A 23,987-nucleotide genomic window follows, 5' to 3' on the forward strand; every position below is an offset into this window, starting at 1 on the left:
TATGCCCGTCACGCTGCCGCTAGGCCGTTGCCAAGGTGATTGAGGAAAGGCGTTTATCGCGTCGCCGCTCACGCAACGCAAACTACATTATCCAGAAGGACCCTCGCCGTGCCTCAGGGCTGGCCATTGGCAGCCCAGGAGAAGGGCACTTCCGGGCGGGGTGGAAGACGCGGGCCAATCAGTCTGCAAGCGGGACTTCTGTCGTCGTCCTCGGACCGTCACTTTGGCATTTCTCGATTTTGTCTGCATCTGAAGGGACCGCGTTGTCAGGCGAGGGACGGAATCTTGGAGGCTCCCTGGGCCCATGAAAACAGGAGTGAGGAAGGCACGAGAGTCGGGGAAGTTCCGCCTCCGTGACATATAAGCGCCCCGACCGCGGCGAATATCGCCCCCCGAGCCCCAGTGTTGCCCCCGGCCGTAGATAAAGCCGGCCCAATGGGACCCTCAGGTCGCACCGTGCGGAGGTGTCCGCGGCTCCCGGGAGTGGTCGCCCTTGGCGTTGTGTCGGCTTTAAGGAGCGCGAGGCCGAGGCCAAGAAAAGCCACGCGTTGGGAGGTCTTGACCCAGCGTGCGCCCGGCTGCAGGCTTGGAGCGTGTGCCAAGGGTCTCCTGGCACCCACTCGGCTGGACTCAGCACCATTGCCCTAAGTCTCCAATTGAGAAGTACCTTCCCCAGGTCCTCTGCAGCCCCACCGAACAGTGTGGAGCGTTCACAGGTAGGGGGGTCACCATTTCAGAATCCAGTTTGTTGAGACGTGGAGGGTACAGAAGGAGGGATCTGCATATGCGAAGACTTGGACGTGAGACTGACCTTAGCGTTCAGGAAGGATCTCGTGCCCCCTCGGCAGTGAGTGGAGAGCGTAAGAGGAGTCCTGCCTCTCCTGGCACACTGAGGGCGCTGGGAGCCATGAAAGGTGTTGGACAGAAAAGGGATGGACATGACCTGACTTAGAATTTGGAAAGTATTCCAGTGGCTGCTGAATGAACACACTACTGGAGAAGGTGGTTGTAGCGGGGCTGGAAGCAGGGAGACTGTGGGGAGGTTATTGCAGTATTGTTCCAGACAGTTATGATAGTGGCCTGTCCAGAACGGAAGCAAGAGAGATGGGAGAAGTGATCTGATTCCCAATAGATCTTCAAGATAGAGCTAATGGAATTTTTTGCTACCTTAGATAAGTGGAATAAGCATGAGTAGGGGTGAAGGACCATCCCAAGTAGTTAGGAAGAATTAGGATGCCTCCTGTGGAGAATAGAGGTTGGCAGTTGGCAGGAGGAGGACGTTTCTTGGAAGATTAGTGATGGATTTTGTAGTTATAGGGTCTGAATTGTCTGGAGGCCTGTGAGTGGAGGAGTCAAATGGGCCTCTGGATGTATAGCATTCTGGTGTGGTTTCCGGACCTCCAGACTGCATTATGTTGGTGGCCTGGACCAGGGAAGGGCCTGAGGATAGGATTTGGGAAGGGGGGTTTTAGGTTGGAGTTACAGATGGGCCCTCGTGGTGAAGTGTTGAGACTAAGGACCAGTGGCTAGGGCTCATGCCCAGTGCTTAGATCACATCTGTCTGCCCATTGACTTGGTGTTGCAGGGCTTAGTGACCTTTAAGGGCAGGGTCAGTACATCTTCCAAAAATGTGGGGCTCCTTAGTGAGGTCCAGGGGGGCTTCTATAGTGACGTGATGCTACAGAGCTTTGTATTCCTGTGCTCACCAGGTAAGGCTACTGTGTCTCCTCTTTCCACTACACATGAAATCTAGGTTTTCCTCCGCCTTTCCCTTGTTCCCTGTGGGAGGTGCTGCTGGCCCTGGCACTGGCCAGTGTTCTGCGACTTATCCCTGGCTGCTTCATAAACCCCCACACCTTCTGCCCTGGGACCTTGACAACCTTGTGAAGCTGCAGTGACGGCCCCTGCACCCACTCCCTCGCCCTTGTCCGGCTCCCGAGGTCTCCTGTAGCCCAACACACCAGCCGCAAAGTGAGGACCACTATGGCGGTGCCGGAAGTCCCGCCCCTCAACGCCGACCTGGAATCATAAGTCTCAAAACCTGTGTAGCATATCACATGCAGCTGGGTGGTTTCCTGGCTAGGTTACGCTGTCAGGATCTGTCACTTTTCTGTCCCTTCTGCCACATCCCCTCACTCTAGTAGAATTTTTCTGCCAGCTGTCCCTTGCGAGTCCCAGTGGGCACTGACAGGGTCACTGATGGTGGGGTCACTGAGCATTGACTTTGTGAGGTTCAGTTCTTCCCAGCTATATACCTGGACAGGTGATCTTCGCCTACGGTGGTTTGTCATGGGGTGGATCACCTTGACGTGGGCTGCCTTCTCACAAACCACTTGATCAGAGCTCTATAGGATCACTGCCGCCACCCGTGCCGTGTGATCACCTAACTAGAACTAATGAAGAGACCTGGCTGGTGGACAGGGTGGCTTGAATTAGGCCATGGACAGAGAGGCCCCATGGTGCACCAGTTCTGTTGAATGGAAGACAGCTGTGGGAGAGCTGTTGGCAGTGCCCTGGTGGCTCACCTGGTACCTGAGTTGTGACCTCTATTGTCCTGGCACCAGGATGTATAGCCATGCCCTTTTTTTCTTTTTTCTTTTTGAGACAAGAGTTTCACTCTTGTTGCCCAGGCTGGAGTGCAATGTCATGATCTCGGCTCACTGCAACCTCCACTTCCCGGGTTCAAGCAATTCCCCTGCCTCAGCCTCCCAAGTAGCTGGGATTACAGGCATGCACCACCACACCTGGCTAATTTTGTATTTTTAGTAGAGACGGGGTTTCTCCATGTTGTTCAGGCTGGTCTCGAACTCCTGACCTCAGGTGATCTGCCCACCTCAGCCTCCCAAAGTGCTGGGATTACAGGCGTGAGCCTGGCCAGACATGCCTTTTTAAAAAATTTTCCTGACGTTCTTCTGACACTCTATCCTACTTTCCCCTGACTCCTGTTCCCTGGATGGCCTCCTCTCTGTCTTCCAAGACTCATTCTTTCCCCTTCTCCCCTCCTCCCCTCCAATGGCCAGATCTCCTACCATTGGCCTCCCTGTAATGTGTCTTGAACTGATAATGTATCTTTAAATAGTTGTTATCTGCGCATGGTGGCTCATACCTATAGTCCCACCTACTTGGGATGCTGAGGCAGGAGGAGCGCTTGAGTCCAGGAGTTTGAGTCCAGCTTGGGCAACATAGCGAGCGAGATCCTATCTCCAATATAAATAGAACATAAATACATAGTTTTTGAAAACCCGTTCTTCCATGAGACTGGCTTGTTCCATTTGAGGAGTGTGGGCATAGGTGTCAATGGTTCAAGACCCGGGCTTCGCTCACTGCATGGTACTGGCCTGTCACCAGACACGAGGGCCCTGCAGCTCCACATTTTGCAGAACCTACAGAGAACTGACACTGAAGAGATATCTGATAAATACATAGCATATGGAAAGGTGTTTGAGAAGAAGCAAACCTTTTGTCCTACCAAAAAACTTCACAGTGGGAAAAATTGCAAGTGTGTTATGAGCATGGGAAGGCCTTCACTTTTGTCTTCATCCTGAGAAAGTAGGAGTACACGCACATCTTCGAAGGGCCTTACAAGTGTAGTAACATGGGGAATCCTCCAGCCAGAACTCTACCTCCTTTGAGCCCAAAATATTCACCCCAGAGAAAGTCCCCATAAGCGCAAGGAGTGTGGCCCAGCCGTGAGCAAAATTTTGCAAAACTCTTCTGCACCAAAATGGTCATACCCTATGAAGGACTCCTAAGTTCAGGGAAAGTGGGGCAGTGCCAGCTGTCCTGGTGGCTTCCCTGGTACCTGACTTGAGGTTCATAAATGTTATATTCAGAGCTCTGCTTTCATTAGCAAAAACAAATTAACACCAGAGAATGGTTGTACAAATGCAATAACTACTTGAAAGCTTTCAGTGAAGTATGAAACTTCATCCTGCAGAATTCTCACCAGAGAAAGGCCCAGTGCATGCAGCTAATGTTGGAAAGCCTCTTCTCACAGTTTTAATCCTATTTAGCACCAGCTACTTTACAGCATTGTGAGTGCAGCATGTAGGAAAGCAAAAAATTGCAGCTTCTGCCTTGATGTGCACAAAGTGATTCACCCTGGAAAAAACCTCTAGGAGTGCAGCCAGTGTGGGAGAGCATCAGCCACAGCTCCTGCCTTGCTTGGCACCAGAAACTTCACCCTGGAGAAAAGCCTTTTTATTATAGTAAATGTAGGAAAGTCTTCAGCTCCTTTATTTAATATAAAAGAATTCACACTGGCCAGGTGTGGTGGCTCATGCCTGTAATCCCAGCACTTTGGGAGGCTGAGGCAGGGGGATCACCTCAGGTCAGGAGTTCAAGACAAGCCTGGCCAACATGGCAAAACCCCCTCTCTACAAAAAATACAAAAATCAGCTGGGCGTGGTGGCGCGCATCTGTAATCCCAGCTATGCCAGAGGCTGAGGCAGGAGAATCGCTTGACATCAGGAGGCTGAGGTTGCAGTGAGCTGAGTTGGAGCCACTGCACCCCAGCCTGGGTGACAGAGCAAGACCCTGTCTCCCCCACCAAAAAAAAAAAAATAGAGACACAACTGGGCATGGTGGCTCATGCCTGTAATCCCAGCACTTTGGGAGGCCGAGGCAGGCAGATCATTTGAGGTCAGGAGTTCGAGACCGGCCTGGCCAACATAGTGAAACCCCGTCTCTACTAAAAACAGAAAAATTAGCCGGGCGTGGTGGCAGGCGCCTGTAATCCCAGCTACTCAGGAGGCTGAGGCAGGAGAATCACTTGACCTCGGGAGGCAGACATTGCAGTGAGCCAAGATCATGCCACTGCACTCCAGCCTGGGCAACAGAGTAAGACTCCATCTCAAAACAACAACAACAACAAAAAGCCCTACATGAGTAGCCTTCGGCCACAGCTAAACCTTGTGTAGAGGATTCCTCCCTGAGGAGACACTCCATGATGGCCCTGCATGTGGAGAAGCCGACAGAACCCATGTTCTGCAGCCCACTGAGGGACCTTGGCAGAGCTATGACACCACTGGGTCCTGTGGTGGAAGCCCATCTGGGTTTGATGGTGACTTCCTAGTTCTTCAATGTAAGTCACTCCCTGTTTCTTGCTTATACTACCTTGGAGGGATGGTAGGGGCCTTGCACGCATTGGGGTGGTATCATGCTCACTCGTGATGGGCTCTGATATGGACATGACCCCATTCCAAGTAAGGAGCCTAATTGGATAATTTCTTTCTCTCTCTTTTTTTTTTTTTTTCTTGAGACAGAGTCTTTCTCTGTCGCCAAGCTGAAGTGCAGTGGTGCGATCTCAGCTCACTGCAACCTCTGCCTCCCAGGTTTAAGAGTTCCCCTGCCTCAGCTTCCCAAGTACCTGGGATTACAGGTACGTGCCACCTCGCCTGGCTAATTTTTTGTATTTTAGTAGAGACGGGGTTTCACCACGTTGGCCAAGATAGTCTCGATCTCCTGACCTCGTGATCCACTCGCCTCAGCCTCCCAAAGTGCTGAGATTACAGGCATGAGCCACTGTGCCCGGCCTCTCTGTTTTTCTTTTTCTTCTCTTCTCTTCTCTTCTCTTCTCTTCTCTTCTCTTCTCTTCTCTTCTCTTCTCTTCTCTCTATTTTTTTTGAGGCAGAGTCTCACTCTTGCTCAGGCTGGAGTGCAGTGGTGTGATCTCGGCTCACTGCAACCTCTGCCTCCCAGGTTCAAGCAATTCTCCTGCCTCAGCCTCCCAAGTAGCTTGAATTATAGGGTGGTGCCACCATGCCTGCCTAATTTTTGTATTTTTACTAGAGATGGAGTTTCACCATATATTGGCCAGGCTGGTCTCAAACTCCTGACCTCAAGTGATCCACCCACCTCGGCCTCCCAAAGTGCTGGGATTACTGGCGTGAGCCACCGCGCCCAGCCCTGATTGGATAGTTTCTGAGGGACTTGTGGGTAAGTTTCCCATTTTCCACAGACATTGAAAAGTGTGCATTTGGCCGGGCGCGGTGGCTCAAGCCTGTAGTCCCAGCACTTTGGGAGGCCGAGACGGGCGGATCACGAGGTCAGGAGATCGAGACCATCCTGGCTAACACGGTGAAACCCCGTCTCTACTAAGAAATACAAAAAAACTAGCCGGGCGAGGTGGCGGGCGCCTGTAGTCCCAGCTACTCGGGAGGCTGAGGCCGGAGAATGGCGTGAACCCGGGAGGCGGAGCTTGCAGTGAGCTGAGATCTGGCCACTGCACTCCAGCCTGGGCTACAGAGCGAGACTCCGTCTCAAAAAAAAAAAAAAAAAAAGAAAAGTGTGCATTTGACATCCATGATGTCTTCATTAAGTACTTATAACAGAGGTTTTATGCATTCTTGTCATCACCTAGCTCTGGTGCCCTTACCTCAGAGAGTACACTGGACTGTGTCATAATGCATTCATCACTCATTGGTTCACCTTTGGTATTGGAGTCCTGTTTAGAGGATGGAGTGAATTGAGCATGGAGGTGTTCTCAGACTGGCCACCAGGAGCCCCTGTGCACTTGACTCAGAGCACAGCAGCAGGGAGCATCTCTCTGTCTAATTGTGGCTGCCCCTGGGAAAGAATGAAAGGCTGTGTTCTGAAGCTTCTGACCTGGAGTTTGCCTGGAGAGGGGAGTGGTTGGTCTGGAAGAAGCAAGAAAGTGGCCTCTCTTCCAAGGAATGTCTCCCCCAGCAATGTCGAAAGCAAGCCCTCTGGAGGCCACACCTTGGTAGTATATTACCTTCTGGTATTCATACAAGCACTAGGTCAAGTATCATAGGTGGATAAGGAAACACTGGATGTGAGGAAATAGAGCATGGGGAGCCTAGCAAACTGCTTGGTGACTGAACCCTTGCAGAATGAGGATGTGCAATGTCTTGAGGCCTGTCCACCCGTTTATCTCCCACAGCTCTACTCATAACAAAAGGTTTTATGAATTCCTGTCATTTCCTAGTGGGCTGGGTACTTTTGGTTACCACCATGTGGTCAGGAACTCCAGGATTGTGACAAACATCCTCTATACCTCCTTTTTAAAAAACAGTTTAATTGAACTGTCAAATAATATACATATAAAGTTCACCCATTATAAGTGTACAATTTAGGGGCCGGGCGTGGTGGCTCAAGCCTGTAATCCCAGCACTTTGGGAGGCCGAGACGGGTGGATCATGAGGTCAGGAGATCGAGACCATCCTGGCTAACACGGTGAAACCCCGTCTCTACTAAGAAATACAAAAAACTAGCCGGGCGAGGTGGCGGGCGCCTGTAGTCCCAGCTACTCGGGAGGCTGAGGCCGGAGAATGGCGTGAACCCGGGAGGCGGAGCTTGCAGTGAGCTGAGATCCAGCCACTGCACTCCAGCCTGGGCTACAGAGTGAGACTCCGTCTCAAAAAAAAAAAAAAAAAAAAAAAAAAATAAGTGTACAATTTAATGATTTTAAGTAAATTTATACAGTTGTACAAACATCATCTTAGCCCATTCCTATCAGACTCAAAAGTTCCTTTACAGCCTTTGCAGCTAAGATCCGCCCCCAGCCCCTGGCAACCACTAATCCTTTTTATGTCTTTTCTGGATATCTCATGTAGATGGAATCATGTAATATGTGGCCTTTTGTGTCCAGCTTTTATCACTTACTGGAATGTTTTTGAGGTTCATACATATTATAAATCACTCTTTTATTTATTGTGTTGCTGAATAGCATTTCATTGCATGGATATGCCACATTTTATTTATTCACCAGTTGATGGACTTTTGGATTGTTTTCAGTTTTTGGCTATTATAAATAATGCTGTTGGCCGGGCGCGGTGGCTCAAGCCTGTAATCCCAGCACTTTGGGAGGCCGAGACGGGCGGATCACGAGGTCAGGAGATCGAGACCATCCTGGCTAACACGGTGAAACCCCGTCTCTACTAAAAAATACAAAAAACTAGCCGGGCGAGGTGGCGGGCGCCTGTAGTCCCAGCTACTCGGGAGGCTGAGGCAGGAGAATGGTCTAAACCCGGGAGGCGGAGCTTGCAGTGAGCTGAGATCCGGCCACTGCACCCCAGCCTGGGCGACAGAGCAAGACTCTGTCTCAAAAAAAAAATAAAAAATAAAAAATAATGCTGTTATGAACATTTGCCATCTGGACGCCAGACTGTGTTAGGCAGTGTCACTTCCTTGTATTCAGACAGTGGCCAAGTCGGTATACTAAATGGTAAGGAAATACGGGTGTGAGGAATTAGGGAGTGAGTGAGATCAGTGACCTGAAGGAACTGTATCCAGTCCATAGGGACAGCCAAAACTTTGCTTTGATGGTTGAGTCCATGCAGGGTAAGGTTCTCAGGACCTGCAGACTTGCACATCTATCAAAGCCATACAAATGCCAAAAGGCTTTTTTTTTTTTTTTTTTTTTTTTTTTTTGGAGACAGAGTCTCGCCCTGTCACCCAGGCTGGAGTGCAGTGGTGCGATCTCGGCTCACTGCAACCTCCGCCTCCCAGGTTCAACCGATTGTCCTGCCCCAGCCTCCTGAGTAGCTGGGATTATAGGTGCACACTACTACGCCTAACTAATTTTTGTATTTTTAGTGGAGACGAGGTTTCACCATGTTGGTCAGGCTGATCTCAAACTCTTGACCTCGTGATCTACCTGCCTCAGCCTCCAAAGTGCTGGGATTATAGGCATGAGCCACCGCTCCTGGCCTTTTAAAGAACCAATTTTTTGGCCAGGCGCGGTGGCTCAAGCCTGTAATCCCAGCACTTTGGGAGGCTGAGACGGGCGGATCACGAGGTCAGGAGATCGAGACCATCCTGGCTAACATGGTGAAACCCCGCCTCTACTAAAAAATACAAAAAACTAGCCGGGCAAGGTGGCGGGCGCCTGTAGTCCCAGCTACTCGGGAGGCTGAGAAAGGAGAATGGCGTAAACCCGGGAGGCAGAGCTTGCAGTGAGCTGAGATCCGGCCACTGCACTCCAGCCTGGGCGACAGAGCGAGACTCCGTCTCAAAAAAAAAAAAAAAAAAAAAAAGAACCAATTTTTTTTTTTTTTTTTGTATTTTTAGTAGAGACAAGGTTTCTCCATGTTGGTCAGGATGGTCTCATACTGCCGATCTCAGATGATCCGCTCGCCTCGGCCTCCCAAAGTGCTGGGATTACAGGTGTGAGCCACTGTGCCCGGCCACCAAAATAATTTTTATACCTTCCTGTCATGCTCCCTTGGACCAGGCACCTTTTGGGCATCACTATGTGGTCAGGAACTCTAGGACTGTTAGAAAGGCGAGACTCAGCGAGGCTTCCTGGTGGACTCTAGCAGCTGTGATCTTCATTCCTTTCTGGTTACATTCTCACTGAGGCAGGGCTAACCCCAACAAGGAATGGGAAGCGGGTGGGCAAGGTAACACAAGACTGTTGGATTCTCCAGACTTCCAAGAGGAATGGGAGATAGGTAACTGTATGTGGAAATCACCTCGTTTGTAAAAGTTCCTACCTATTTACAAAACACTTAAGGAGTTAGGAAAAGGTTCTATTCAGCAAAACCAATGTATAGTCCATGAATGATCCCCGGGCTACGCTATGACTTCCAGATAAGGGTTAAACCCCCTAAACGCACCCTGCCCTCAAAAGGGCTGGCCTGAGAAGGATGGAGAGCCCCAAGTCTGCCCCATACTATGTCACTGGGTGAGTGGCAACTGCTGCTGTCTCTCATGCCCTTGTGCCTGTCTGCCCTACCTAGCACCATGAAGAGAGGAAGGAGATGACATCACCCATGGAAGGACTTATATACCCTGTCCAGTCTCATTGTTGGCAAAAACACAGTCAGCCAAGTTGACACCTCCCTGGTAATTCCAGAAGTCCTCTGGACTACTCAGGTTGCTTCAGACCTACCCGTCTAGAGGAAGAAATGACATCCACGCCAAAAAGTATGTGCCCTGAAAAACATACCTTCTGAAGTTTCTCTCAACACTACTGGAGACAGAGGTCAGTGGAGCCCGAGTAAATGTCCAGGTAAGCTGCATGAAGGGTGGGAGAGTGGCATGGGCCATCAGAGCTTAATTGTACATTGCTTGGGCAGCCACAGTTAGATCTTGAACACCTTGCTCCCATTCTGTGCTCTAATCTCTCCACTTGGGCCATTAGGTAACAGCCATGCTGGGGGTCAGTGCAGTGGGGATGTTTCCATGGTGATGCCAGAACAGCCCGTGCCACAGCCTGCTGACCTTATCCTTTGACCTGCCCAGAAGTCCAGAGATGCTGTGAACGCTTACGGTAGCCTCCATGCTGGCCTTATGGGGACACCAAGATTCCTGGATGTGGAATCCACTGAGCACCTTTGCCTGCAGACTTCAGTGCCAGGGGCCACATCAACAACCCCTGACTCTCCCAATACTGTTCCTCTACCCACAAGCCCCTGTGGTTCCCTAAAAGGAGATGATATTGTTTTCCCCACTCCCTTCCTTGACACCTAGACTCAGGCCTGACTGCAGTCATCTGCCAAGTTGTCTCTGGAAAACCTTTGACACAGGTATTGTGAATGCCCCAGGCTCTGTCTTTATCCCCACCACTACCAAGCCCAGTAATTACCCATTCTCTTAGGACCTGACCGATCTCCACCTCCCAAGCTTTCTCCTGATCCAAGGCTGTCTGGGAAATCCAGCTCCAAGGTAACAGTTGCTTTTGAGGCTCCCCAAAGGGCTTGTGAAATACTCAGGATTCCTTTTTTTTGTTTGTTTTTTGAGACAGAGTCTCACTCTGTTGCCCACGATGGAGCGCAGTGGAGCTATCTCGGCTCACTGCAGCCTCTGCCCCCTGGGTTCCAGCAGTTCTTCTGCCACAGCCTCCCTAGTACCTGGGATTATAGGCATGTGCTGCCACACCCAGCTAATTTTTTTTTTTTTTGAGATGGAGTCTCAGTCTGTCACCCAGGCTGGAGTGCAATGGTGTGGTCTCGGCTCACTGCAACCTCTGCCTCCCAGGTTGAAGTGATTCTCCTGCCTCAGCCTCCCGCATAGCTAGCTGGGACTACAGGCTCATGCAACCACACCTGGCTAATTTTTGTATTTTTAGTAGAGACGGGGTTTCACTATATTGGCTAGGCTGGTCTCAAACTCCTAACCTTATGATCCGCCCGCCTCAGCCTCCCAAAGTACTGGGATTACAGGCGTGAGCCGCTACACCTGGCCTACACCCAGCTAATTTTTGTGAAATAGTCAAGATTTTAAGATGCCATTACCTAAAAGTAAGATGATTGCACAGCAGGGGACTGAATCTGAGGCTTCTGTGAGGCATCTGAGGAAGCCAGCCACAGTGGCTGGCATGTCAGTTGCAGTGCCTCCTGGAGGTGGAACTGGCTCTGCAATTCGCCTTGGTTCTATCCAAGACCTGGACCTTCGTTTGCCACCCATCCTGCCTTTGAGAGTGCAGAGAGCGTTACCTTTTGGTTTCCAGTTCTCTTCACTGAAGTCCAAACCCGAAAGGGGGTGGGGGAAGGCCCTCCAAGCTTCAATCCTTCCCTTTAACCCCTTGTTTTAGCAGCTCAGCCCACTCAATCCACAGAAGACGCCTATCTAGAGGCCCAGGCTGTTAGCCTCCAGGCCTTAGTTCACATGCTGTTAGGATGGACATACTTGTTCCATACCTTATGACCTAGAAAAACCAATGTACATTGATCAAACAAAAGGAATAGCCATGATGTTAATAACATCAATACTATTATTATTTTTATGCTTATTGAGGTGGAGTCTTGTTCTGTCGCCCAGGCTGGAGAGTGCAATGGTGTGATTTCGGCTCACTGCAAGCTCCACCTCCCAGGTTCAAGTGATTTTCCAGCCTCAGCCTCCCAAATAGCTGGGATTACAGGCATCTGCCACCACGCCTGGCTATTTTTTGTATTTTTAGGAGAGACAGGGTTTCGCCATGTTGGCCAGGCTGGTCTTGAACTCCTGACCTCAGCTGATCTGCCCACCTCAGCCTCCCAAAGTGCTGGGATTACAGGCATGAGCCACCACACCCAGCCCCAACATCAGTACTGTTTGCTGACTGCTTATTCTGGACCAGTTATGCTCATGTTCACTTAATTCATATTATTTTATTGTATCCTCCCTACAATCTTATGAGATAAGAAGTGGAGAGTATGGGCCGGGCGTGGTGGCTCACACGTGTAATCCCAGCACTTTGGGAGGCCGAGGCGGGCAGATCACGAGGTCAGGAGACCAGCCTTGCCAACATAGTGAAACCCCGTGTCTACTAAAAATACAAAAATTAGCTGGGTGTGGTGGCGCACACCTGTAATCCCTGCTACTCGGGAGGCTGAGGTTGCAGTGAGCTGAGACCAGCCTGGGTGACAGAGTGAGACTCTGTCTCAAAAAAAAAAAAAAAGGAAGTTGAGAGTGTGGATTCTAGACCTATTCTGGAGGCTCAAAGCTTGGCTCTCATAGTTTGTCAGGGTAACTTGTAACTTGCCATAGGGTCAAATCTCAGTCCCTTCTCTGTTCCTGACAGGCACCAAATAGTTCATGCTGGAGAAAGGCTTTATTAATGTGGCAAATGTGAGAAAATGTTTAGCCCATGTAGTGCACTCGTTTAGCACCAAGGTTTGTGTTAGAAAAAGGCATATGAGTGCAGTGAACCTAGAAACCCCTTCAACTGCTGTTGTGACATTTTCAGTATAAAAATGGGCAGGATGCAATAGGATGCACCTGTAGTCCCAGTTCCTCAGGAGGCTAAGGTGGGAGGATTGCTTGAGCCCAGGAGTTCAAGACCAGCCTGGGCAATATAAGGAGACCCTGGCTCTAAAAACAAACATAAAACCTAAGTGACACTTCAGAGCCCTGCTGCTATTATCCTGTCAGTATAAAAATGAATTCCCGGCCGGGCACAGTGGCTTACGCCTGTAATCCCAGCACTTTGGGAAGCCAAGGCAGGCAGATAACCTGAGGCCAGGAGTTCGAGACCAGCCTGGTCAACATAGTGAAATCCCGTCTCTACTAAAAATACAAAAATTAGCTGGGTGTGGTGGTGGGCACCTGTAATCCTAGCTACTCAGGAGGCTGAGACAGGAGGATCGCTTGAGCCCAGGACGCGGAGGTTGCAGTGAGACGAGATCATGGCACGGCACTCAAGCTTGGGCACCAGAGTGAGACTCTGTCTCAAAAAAAAAAAAAAAAAAGAAAAAGAAAATAAAAAGTGAATTCTGCAGCACACCAAAAAGCTAATCCACCACCATCAAGAAGGCTTTAATCGTGGGATGCAAGGTTGGTTCAATATACACAAATAAATAAATGTGATTCGTCACATTAACAGAAACTGAAACAAAAAGCACATGATCATCTCAATAGATGCTGAAAAACCTTTCATAAAATTCAACAGCCCTTTATGTTAAAAATCCTCAATAAACTAGGCATTGAGGGAACATACCTCAAAATAATAAGAGCCATCTATGACAGACTCACAGTCAACATCATACCAAATGGGCAAAAGCTGGAAGCATTCCCTGGAGAACTGGAAAAAGACAAAGATGCCATCTCTCACAACTCCTTTTCAACATAGTACTGGAAGTCTTAGCCAGAGCAGTCAGTCAAGAGAAAGAATAAAGATTTCCAGATAGAATGTCAAAGTCTCTCTCTTGGCAGATCATAGGACTCTATACCTAGAAAACCCCATAGTCTGTGCCCAAAGGCTCCCAGAATTGATGAACAACTTCAGTAAGGTTTGAGGATACAAAATCATGTGCCAAAATCAGTAGCATTTCTTTCTTTTCTTTCTTTTTCTTTTTTTTTTTAAGACAGAGTCTCACTCTGTCACCCAGGCTGGAGTGCAGTGGCGCGATCTCCGCTCACTGCAAGCTCCACCGCCTCCCGGGTTCACGCCGTTCTCCTGCCTCAGCCTCCCTAGAAACTGGGACTACAGGCGCCCACCACCACGCCTGGCTAATTTTTTTTGTATTTTTAGTAGAGACGGGGTTTCACCATGTTCGCCAGGATGGTCTCGATCTCCTGACCTCGTGATCCCCCTGCCTTGGCCTCCCAAAGTGCTGGGATTACAGGCGTGAGCCACCACACCTGGCCAAAAATCAGTAGCATTTCTATACACCAATAATATCCTAGCTGAGAGTCAAATCATCAATTCAATCTCATTCACAATAACTACAAAAAGAATAAAATACTTAAGAATACAGCTAACCAGGGGGCGAAAGATTTCTTCAATGAGAACCACAGAACACTGCTGAAAGAAATCAGAGATGACACAAACAAATGGAAAAACATTCCATGCTATGGATAGGAAGAATTGATATTGTTAAAATGGTCATACTGTCCACAGGAATTTACAGATTCAATGCTATTCCTATCAAACTACCAATGTCATTTTTCACAAAATTAGAAAAAATTATTCTAAAATTCTCACGGAACCAAAAAGAGCCTGAATAGCCAATGCAATCCTAAGCAAAAAGAACAAAGCCAGAGGCGTCACACTACCTGACTTCAAACTTACACTAGAAGGCTACAGTAACTAGAACAGCATAGTGCTGGTATAAAAACAGACACATACACCAATGCAACATGTTAGAGAACCCAGTAATAAAGCTGCACACCTACATCTATTTCGTCTTGAACAAAGCTGAACCAAATGGGGAACAAATCAATGGGGAAAACAAACCAATGGGGAAAGGACTCCCTATTCAATAAATGGTGCTGGGATAACTGGCTAGCCATATGCAGAAGATTGAAACTGAACCTCCTTACTCCATGTACACAAAATCAGCTCAAGATGGATTAATGACAAATATAAGACCTAAAACTATAGAAAACCTAGGAAATACCATCCTGGACGGGGGCGTTGACAAAGATTTCATGACAAAGTCTCCAAAAGCAATTGCAAAAAAAAAAAAAAAAAAAAGGAAGGAGCTTCTGCACAACAAAATAAACTATTAACAGAGTAAACAGACAACCTACAGAATGGGAGAAAATATTTGCAAACTATGCACCTGACAAAGTTCTAATATCCAGAATCTATAAGGAATTTAACAAGCAATAACAAAAACATTAACATATGAGCAAAGGACATGAACAGACACTTCTCAAAAGAAGACGTACATTTATGAAACAAGCATATGAAAAAGTGCTCAAGTTCATTAATCATTAGAGAAATGCAAATCAAAACCACAATGAGATACCACCTCATACCAGTCAGAATGGCAATTATTAAAAAGTCAAAAAATAATAGATGCTGGCAAGGTTGTGGAGAAAAGGGAATACTTACACACTGCTCGTGGGAATGTAAATTAGTTCAGCCACTGTGGAAAGCCATTTGATGATTTCTCAAAAAACTTGGGCCTGGCACGGTGGCTCAAGCCTGTAATCCCAGCACTTTGGGAGGCTGAGGCGGGCGGATCACGAGGTCAGGAGATGGAGACCATCCTGGCTAACACAGTGAAACCCTGTCTCCACTGAAAATACAAAAAAATTAGCCAGGTGTGGTGGCGGGCACCTGTAGTCCCAGCTATTCGGGAGGCTGAGGCAGGAGGATGGCGTGAACCCAAGAGGCGGAGCTTGCAGTGATCTGAGATTGTGCCACTGCACTCCAGCCTGGGCGACAGAGCAAGACTGTCTCAAAAACAACAACAACAAAACAAGCAAACAAACAAAAACTTAACTATCATTCGACCCAGCAATCCCATTACAGGCATATACCCAAAGGAATATAAATTGTTCTACCAAAAAGACATGCACTTGTACGTTCATTGCAGCACTATTCACAATGGCAAAGAATAGAATCAGCCTAGATTCCATGCCCATCAGCAATGGATTGGATTTCTAAAAATGTACATATACACCATGGAATACTACACATGGATTAATCAAGAATGCAAGTATGTCCTTTGCAGCAACATGATGCCGCTGGAGGCCATTAACTTAAGCAAATTACCTGTAATTCCAGCACTTTGGGAGGCCAAGGCAGGTGGATCACAAGGTCAGGAGTTTGAGACCAGCCTGGCCAATATTGTGAAACCCTGTCTCTATTAAAAATACAAAAGTTAGCCAGGCATGGTGGCGGGTGCCTGTAGTCCCAGCTACTCGGGAGGGTGAGGCAGGAGAATCGCTTGAACCAGGGAGGCAGAGGTTGCAGTGAGCCGAGATCCTGCCACTGCACTCTAACCTGGGCAACAGAGTGAGACTGTCTAAAAAAAAAATTAAAAATAAAAAAACTTAATACAAGAACATAAAACCGGATATTGCACATATTCACTCATTAAGTGGAAGGTAAGCATTGAGTACACATGGACACAAAGAACAGAACAATAGACACCCAGGCCTACTTGAGAGTGGAGGGTGAGGGATGAGGATCAAAAACAAAAAACTTGAGGAAGAGGTTACTATGCTCACGATCTGGGTGACATCATTGGTAAACCAAACTCCAGCAACATGCAATTTACCCATGTAACAAACCTGCACATGCAACCCCTGAACTTAAAATGAACCTTGGAAAAAAGAAGAAAAAAAATGAATTGCATGTGAGAGACAGTATGAGCATTTCTGAAATTTCCCTCAGCCAGATGTGGAATCACATGTCTGTCTCCAGTGGAGGGATACTCTGGGAGTGTCAAGCATGGGAAAGCTTCCAGGAACTTTGGTGTATTTTCCGACCTGCTGAGAGACCAGGGCAGAGCTAAGTTTTGGAAAGGATGTAAGTCTATGTCTAGATTTATTTATTTTTTTTTGTATGTGTATCTTTAGTTTTTCCAGGACCATTTGTTGAAAAAAGATATTTGGGCCGGGCGCGGTGGCTCAAGCCTGTAATCCCAGCACTTTGGGAGGCCGAGACGGGCGGATCACGAGGTCAGGAGATCGAGACCATCCTGGCTAACACGGTGAAACCCCGTCTCTACTAAAAAATACAAAAAACTAGCCGGGCACGGTGGCGGGCGCCTGTAGTCCCAGCTACTCGGGAGGCTGAGGCAGGAGAATGGTGTGAACCCGGGAGGCGGAGCTTGCAGTGAGCTGAGATCCGGCCACTGCACTCCAGCCTGGGCGACAGAGCGAGACTCCGTCTCAAAAAAAAAGAAAAAAAATTTTTTTTTGTACCGATAGGGTCTCACTTTTGCTGCCCAGGCTGGTCTCAAACTCATGGCTTCAAGTGATCTTCCTGCCCTTTCCTCCTGAAGTGCTGGGATTACAGGTGAGAACCACTGTGCATGGCCAATGGAAACTTCTGAAGCTAAAATGCACACAGGAAAAAATAATAACCGAAAAATGGTGGCAAGAATTTTCTAAAATTCATGACAAACAGCACAGATTCAGGAAGCTCAGATAGCACCAATGGTCAACAAGTACATGAAAAGATCCCCAATATCAGCAATCATCAGAGAAATGAAAATTAAGATCACAATGAGGTCCTGCCACACACCCACTATAACAGTTGAAAAGTGTTGGCAAATGATTTCACTTACATAAGGTACCTAGAGTAGCCAAATCCATAGAGAAAGAAAGTAGAATGGTGTTTGTCAGGGGCATGGAGGGGGAACGGGAAGTTATTGGTTAATAGGTATACTTTAAAATGATTAAGATAGTAAATTTTGTGTGTATTTTACCACAATTAAAATTAATAGTTTGGGCCGGGCAGGATGACTCATGCCTGTAATCCCAGCACTTTGAGCAGCTGAGGCAGGTGGACCATTTGAGTCCAGGAGTTCGAGACCAGCCTAGGCAACATGGCGAAACCCTGTCTCTACTAAAAATACAAAAAAAAAAAAAAAAATTAGCCGAGCATGGTGGTGTGCACCTGTAATCCTGGCTCCTGGAGAGGCTAAGGCAGGAGAATCACTTAAACCCAGGAGGTGGAGGTTGCAGTGAGCCGAGATCACACCACTGCACTCCAGCCTGGGTGACACAATGAGACCCTGTCTAAAAAAAAAAAAATAATTTTAAAATATTTTAAGTGTTGGAAAGAATGAAGAGCCACTGGAACACTCATACATTGCTGGTGGGACTATAAGTAGTAAAATAGCTTTGGAAAATAGTTCCTTGGTTTCTTATGAAGTTAAACATATAATTGCTTACTTCTAGTTTTCACCTAAGAAAAATGAAAACCTGTGTCCCAAACCAAAATTTTACACAATGTTCATAGTAATTTCATTCAATAGCTAAAAAATCTGAAAACAACCAAAATGTCCAACCACAGGATGATGGAAAAATCAACTGTCCTACATCCATATAATGGAATCCTACTTCACAATAAAGGGGATCATGGATAACTCTCATTATCAACAAAATGATGAGCAAAAGAAACCAGGCACAGAAGAGTTTGTACTACTGTGATTGCATCTATTAGAAGTTCTAGAAAAGTCAAAACTAATCCATACTGACAAGAAGCTAAAATAGATTTGAACCTGGCTCCCAAACCAGTTTTCTGATGGGGCAGAGGTGGAGTTGTTGACTGCAGGGAAGCACAAGGGAACTGTGAGGGGTGATTGAAATGCCCTATACCCTGCTGCACCCAAGCAAGTATCTTGTACATGTTCACTTACCTAACATGTGCTGCCTCAGCCCCACTGTGGTGGGCAGTGGACTAGCTCAGCAGCGAACAAAATGCACAAGTGCCCTTCCCCGGGGAGCTGACTTTCAGTGAGAGAGGTAAGCATGTGTAGAACAGCTCCACCTCCCGGGTACCCACGTGGACCAGGCCACCGAAGGTCTGAGTCACGACTTATTAGACTTAGCAGTTGCCTCCTGATCCTCCCAGAACAGGAGAGAATGGGAAGCTTAGGAGGAGCTGCTACAAGGCCGTCTCCTGCTTGCCTCTTTCTGACTGTGAGGCTATCATGTGACTGTTTCTGTTTGCCCCCAACCTTCTGATGAGGCGTGAGGATACCTGCCTTTCCCTCGCCCTCGGGGTACAGGTGCAGACGATACAGCTACTTAGCTGGAGTCTGGAATTGGACTCTCAGCAAAGGGATGTCCCCCAACTCGTGTTGCAGTTCTCTGGCCCCCTTCATTTTAGTGTCCTTTTTGGGTGTGTGGGACAGGACCAGAGAGCTGGCACCTTTGGCTACTTTTTAATGCCTATGTAAACCATAAACTATCTAAATCCGTATGGAGCTTATTGTCTCTTTACTGACTGAACCTTTGCTCTGTCAGCAGTGTGTTGACAACATTAATCAAATCACACTAGCAAATGTAAACTGGCAACTGTGATCGGGGGTATAAAGGTGGCATCTTTGTTGGATGTTGATCGAGCTCCCCTTGATTCTCTGCATTTCAGGCCCTCTGGATCAGTCCTCTTTTCTGTCTTCTAGGGGCTCAGGTGACCACAGCAATTGACACTCTCCTTTTAGTGAAAAGAAGTCTCATTATGACTGCACCTTCTCTGCAGTTATGACTAAATGCACCCATTTTCCCTGCATTTGCACCAACTGACCGTAGACTGAAAGCCGGAAGAGCAACTGCAATTCCTGCCATGTGAGATCATCCCCCTTCACATTAGTGCCCCCATGTTCAAGGAGTCGTCCCTGACTCTTCTCTATGAGGACCTTCCCCAGAAGGAAGCTGGCACTCTGGCTTGTGGTGTTCATTGCCCTCAGGTCCTGGCCCTTTTCTGTCCTGGGGCCTCACCTCCAACTAGGATGGCCTGGGAGTCCAGCTCAAGCCAGAGGTGGTAGACTGGATCAAAATTTTCCAGACAGCTTATTAAAAATAAATAACACTTAGGAGCATTGCCAAACATCAGTGTTTCAGCCTAGGTCTCATTGTTTGCCACACTGAAATTCAATCACTGAGACAATGCATATAGCCGGAGAAGAAAGACAAGTCTCAAATCCACCCCTCCCTACTGACTAAAGTTAGAGGTTATATAGCAGGGAAGGAAAATGGGAGGGGCAAGGAAGAGGAGTTGGTCAACATGGGTAGCAGGTGCATCTCACTGTCCAGATGTCATCTCAAAAGCATCAGTTCCCCACATAGGTTGGTTTCCTGAGAAAGGAACTCACATATGACTAATGTAAATTTCTCAAGCTTCAGTTTTATGAGGAAAAAATCAGATCAGTTTCAATAGGTCCAGTCCATTGCCACAATCTAGAAGCTGGGTGATTTCTCAGCAGCCCTGCACATGGTCTGCTGTAGACTGAGAAGCACAGCAATGGACCTCCTGGAGGTTGGTCTTGTGGGGCAGTTTGCCCTGGTCCCTTTGTTGGGTGCCTCTTTGAGTCTCCTGACCTGCATGTGGGACCAGGGAAGGTAACCCCTGGTTTCTTGATTTTCCCTGGCTCGAGGATAAAATCCAAAGGTGTCCAGAAACCTCTTCCTTAGGCTCTAGCCCGTTCCCTCACTCCCCTGCCTAGGCTCACCCTCCCACTCAGGAAGCCCCATTGGCCAGACATGACCTGTCTCCCACCCTAATGTCCAGCTTCTAGGTCTTTGTTGGTGCAGCTAACACTTATTGAGAGCTAAGTAAATCTCAGGCATTGTGGTTTCAACTTAAACCTTTATTTGGTTTAAAGTTCACAACAGTTCTGCAGATGAGTCCTAGAGACAGTGACATGGTTAAAGGCATAGACTCGAGTTAGACTCTACAGGTTCACATCCCCCCCTGGCTGACAATCAATAACCTCTGTGCTCTACAGCATGTGTCTCCGTTTGTCCAATATTAGAATGGATGCCTAATGGCATGACTTTCCCAGTGATAAGTGTAAAGAACATAGAGCCGAGCCCGGCACACTTCAGAATCTTGCAAGAATTTAGTACTATCTCTGTTTTACAGACGACAATGCAGGAGAATTTTTTTTTTTTTTTTTTTTTTTTGACAGAGTTTCACTTTTGCCCAGGCTGGAGTGCAGTGGTGCAATCTCGGCTCACTGCAACCTCCAGTTCCCGGGTTCAAGCGATTCTCCTGCCTCAGCCTTTCAAGTAGCTGGGATTACAGGCGCCCGCCACCACGCCTGGCTAATTTTTTTGTAGTTTTAGTAGAGACGGGGTTTCATCAAGTTGGCCAGGCTGGTCTTGAACTCCTGACCTCAGGTGATCCACCCGCCTCTGCCTCCCGAAGTGCTGGGGTTACGGGTGTGAGCCACGTGCCCGGCTGACAATGCAGGAGCTTAACCAAAGGACCAGGTTGGCTAGGTTAAATCAGCTGCCCCACGTGACCACCCTTAGTGCAGTCCTGTGCAGGGTAGAGGTCTGAGCCAAAAAGAGGAGGCTCTTGGCCGGGCGCGGTGGCTCAAGCCTGTAATCCCAGCACTTTGGGAGGCCGAGATGGGCGGATCATGAGGTCAGGAGATCGAGACCATCCTGGCTAACACGGTGAAACCCTGTCTCTACTAAAAAATACAAAAAACTAGCTGGGCGAGGTGGCAGGTGCCTGTAGTCCCAGCTACTCGGGAGGCTGAGGCAGGAGAATGGCGTAAACTCGGGAGGCGGAGCTTGCAGCCACTGCACGCCAGCCTGGGCGATAGAGCGAGACTCCGTCTCAAAAAAAAAAAAAAAAGAGGAGGCTCTTGTGTGTACAGAAGGCAATTTGGTGCTATTTTTATTTCATGACCAATTCATTAAGAATGTTTCAAACAGTTAGCATTTTTCTAAGTATTAAGTAATTAACATTTGCATAAAGAATTACACATTAGATGGATAATGTAAAAATAAAGTGTTTAAGAAGTTAAATGTCTCCAAACATTAAACAGTGCTTGAGATTGGGCATGATGGGTCATGGCTGTAATCCTAGCACTTTGGGAGGCTGAGGCGGGTTGATTGCTTGAGTACAGGAGTTCAAGATCAGCCTGAGAAACATGGTGAAACCCCGTTTCTACAAAAAAAGTACATAAAATTAGTCAGGTGATATGGTTTGACTGTGTCCCCACCCAAATCTCATCTTGAATTGTAGCTCCCATAATTCCCACATGTTGTGGGAGGGACCCGGTGGGAGGTAATTGAGTCATGGGGGCAGTTTCCCCACACTGTTCTCATGGTAGTGAATAAGTCTCAAGAGACTCGGTGGTTTTATAAGGGGTTTCCTCTTTTGCTTGACTCTCATTTGCTCTTACCTGCCACCACGTAAGACATGGCTTTCACCCTCTGCCATAATCGTGAGGCCTCCCAGCCACATGGAACTGTGAGTCCATTAAACCTCTTTGTCTTCATTAATTACCCAGTCTCGAGTAAGTCCTTATCAGCAATGTGAAAATAGACTAATACAGTAAATTGGTACTAGTAGAGTGGGGCATTGCTATAAAGATACCCCAAAATTTGGAAGCAACTTTGGAATTGGGTAACAGGCAGAGGGTGGAACAGTTTGGAAGCCTCAGAAGAAGACAGGAAAATGTAGGAATGTTTGGAACTTCCTAGAGGCTTGTTGAATGGCTTTGACCAAAATGCTGATAATGATATGGACAATGAACTCTAGGCTGAGGTGGTCTCAGATGGAGATGAGGAAGTTGTTGGGAACTGGAGTAAAGGTGATGCTTTCTATGTTTTAGCAAAGAGACTGGTGGCATTTTGCTCCTGCCCTAGAGATTTGTGGAACTTTGGATTTGAGGGAGATGACTTAAAGAATCTGGGCCAGGCGCGGTGGCTCACACCTGTAATCCCAGCACTTTGGAAGGCCAAGGTGGGTGGATCACGAGGTCAGGAGATCAAGACCATCCTGGCTAACACAGTGAAACCTAGTCTCTACTAAAAAAGTAAAAAAAAATTAGCCAAGCGTGGTGGCGGGCGCCTGTAGTCCGAGCTACTTGGGAGGCTAAGGCAGAAGAATGGTGTGAACCCAGGAAGTGGAGCTTGCAGTGAGCCAAGATTGCACCACTGCACTCCAGCCTGGGCGACAGAGTGAGACTCCATCTCAAAAAAAAAAAAAAGAAAATAAAAATAAAGTATCTGGTGGAAGAAATTTCTAAGCAGCAGAGCTTTCAAGAGGTGACTTCGGTGCTGTTAAAAGCATTCAGTTTTAAAAGGGAAATATAACATAAAAGTTCAGAAAATTTGCAGCCTGACCATGCAACAGAAAAGAAAAACCCATTTTCTGAGGAGAAATTCAAGAAATTTGCATAAGTAACCAGGAGTCAAATGTTAATCGCCAAGACAATGGGGAAAAATGTCTCCAGGACATGTCAGAGACCTTTGTAGCAGCCCTTCCCATCACAGGCCCAGAGGCCTAGCAGGAAAAAATGGTTTCATGGGCTCCCCCTGCTGTGTGCAACTTAGAGACTTGGTGCCCTGCATCCCAGCTGCTCCATCCATGGCTAAAAGGAGCCAAGGTACAGTTTAGGACATGGCTTCAGAGGATGCAAGCCTCAAGCCTTGGCAGCTCCCACGTGGTGTTGAGCCTGTGGGTGCACAGAACTCAAGAATTGAGGTTTGGGGACCTCCACCTAGATTTCAGAAAATGTATGGAAATGCCTGGATTTGGACCAGGCAAAAGTTTGGTGCAAGAGCAGAGAACCTCTGGTAGGGCAATGCTGAAGGGAAATGTGGGGTTGAAGACCCCACACTGAGTCCCACTAGGGTACTGCCTAGTGGAGCTGCGAGAAGAGGACCAAGGTCCTCCAGACTCCAGAATGGTAGATACACCAACAGCTTGGACCATGCACCTGGAAAAGCCACAGATACTCAACACCAGTCCATGAAAGCAGCCAGGAGGGAGGCTGTACCCTGCAAAGCCACAGAGCTGCAGCTGCCCAAGACCATGGGAACCCACTGCCTGCATCAGCGTGACCTGGATGTGAGACATGGAATCAAAGGAGATTATTTTGGAATTTTTTTTTTTTTTTTTTTTTTTTTTTTTTGAGACGGAGTCCCGCTGTGTCATCCAGGCTGGAGTACAGTGGCCGGATCTCAGCTCACCACAAGCCCCACCTCCCGGGTTTACGCCATTCTCCTGCCTCAGCCTCTCGAGTAGCTGGGACTACAGGCGCCTGCCACCTCGCCTGGCTAGTTTTTTGTATTTTTTTAGTAGAGACGGGGTTTCACCGTGTTAGCCAGGATGGTCTCGATCTCCTGACCTCGTGATCCGCCCGTCTCGGCCTCCCAAAGTGCTGGGA

The 23,987-nt window shown here is 47.9% G+C and overlaps 3 long non-coding RNA genes across 10 annotated transcripts; 2 read left to right on the forward strand and 1 right to left on the reverse strand.

Moving 5' to 3' along the window:
* The first annotated feature begins 93 nt into the window (after positions 1-93).
* On the forward strand, positions 94-19,057 carry LOC144337125 (uncharacterized). 7 transcript variants are annotated; one of them, XR_013409790.1, is made up of 4 exons: positions 94-716; positions 9,705-9,976; positions 10,109-10,875; positions 17,844-19,057. It is a non-coding gene; the product is annotated as an uncharacterized LOC144337125 (long non-coding RNA). The 7 variants fall into 7 exon arrangements; XR_013409791.1 differs by having other exon boundaries at positions 10,109-10,742; positions 17,808-18,215; XR_013409792.1 differs by having other exon boundaries at positions 10,109-10,742; positions 17,815-18,215.
* Positions 5,559-7,410, reverse strand: LOC144337153 (uncharacterized). Its single transcript, XR_013409825.1, has 2 exons — positions 6,230-7,410; positions 5,559-5,641 (listed from the first exon to the last, which is right to left on the reverse strand). It is a non-coding gene; the product is annotated as an uncharacterized LOC144337153 (long non-coding RNA).
* Positions 19,058-20,722: 1,665 nt separating the features above from the next.
* LOC144337137 (uncharacterized) lies at positions 20,723-22,820 on the forward strand. Of its 2 annotated transcripts, none has more exons than XR_013409807.1 (3): positions 20,723-21,249; positions 21,329-21,786; positions 22,647-22,817. It is a non-coding gene; the product is annotated as an uncharacterized LOC144337137 (long non-coding RNA). The 2 variants fall into 2 exon arrangements; XR_013409809.1 differs by having other exon boundaries at positions 20,728-21,249; positions 21,329-21,753; positions 22,618-22,820.
* The last annotated feature ends 1,167 nt before the right edge of the window (positions 22,821-23,987 follow it).

Source organism: Macaca mulatta, chromosome 19, assembly GCF_049350105.2.
Source record: "Macaca mulatta isolate MMU2019108-1 chromosome 19, T2T-MMU8v2.0, whole genome shotgun sequence".
In the NCBI taxonomy this organism is placed as follows: domain Eukaryota; kingdom Metazoa; phylum Chordata; class Mammalia; order Primates; family Cercopithecidae; genus Macaca; species Macaca mulatta.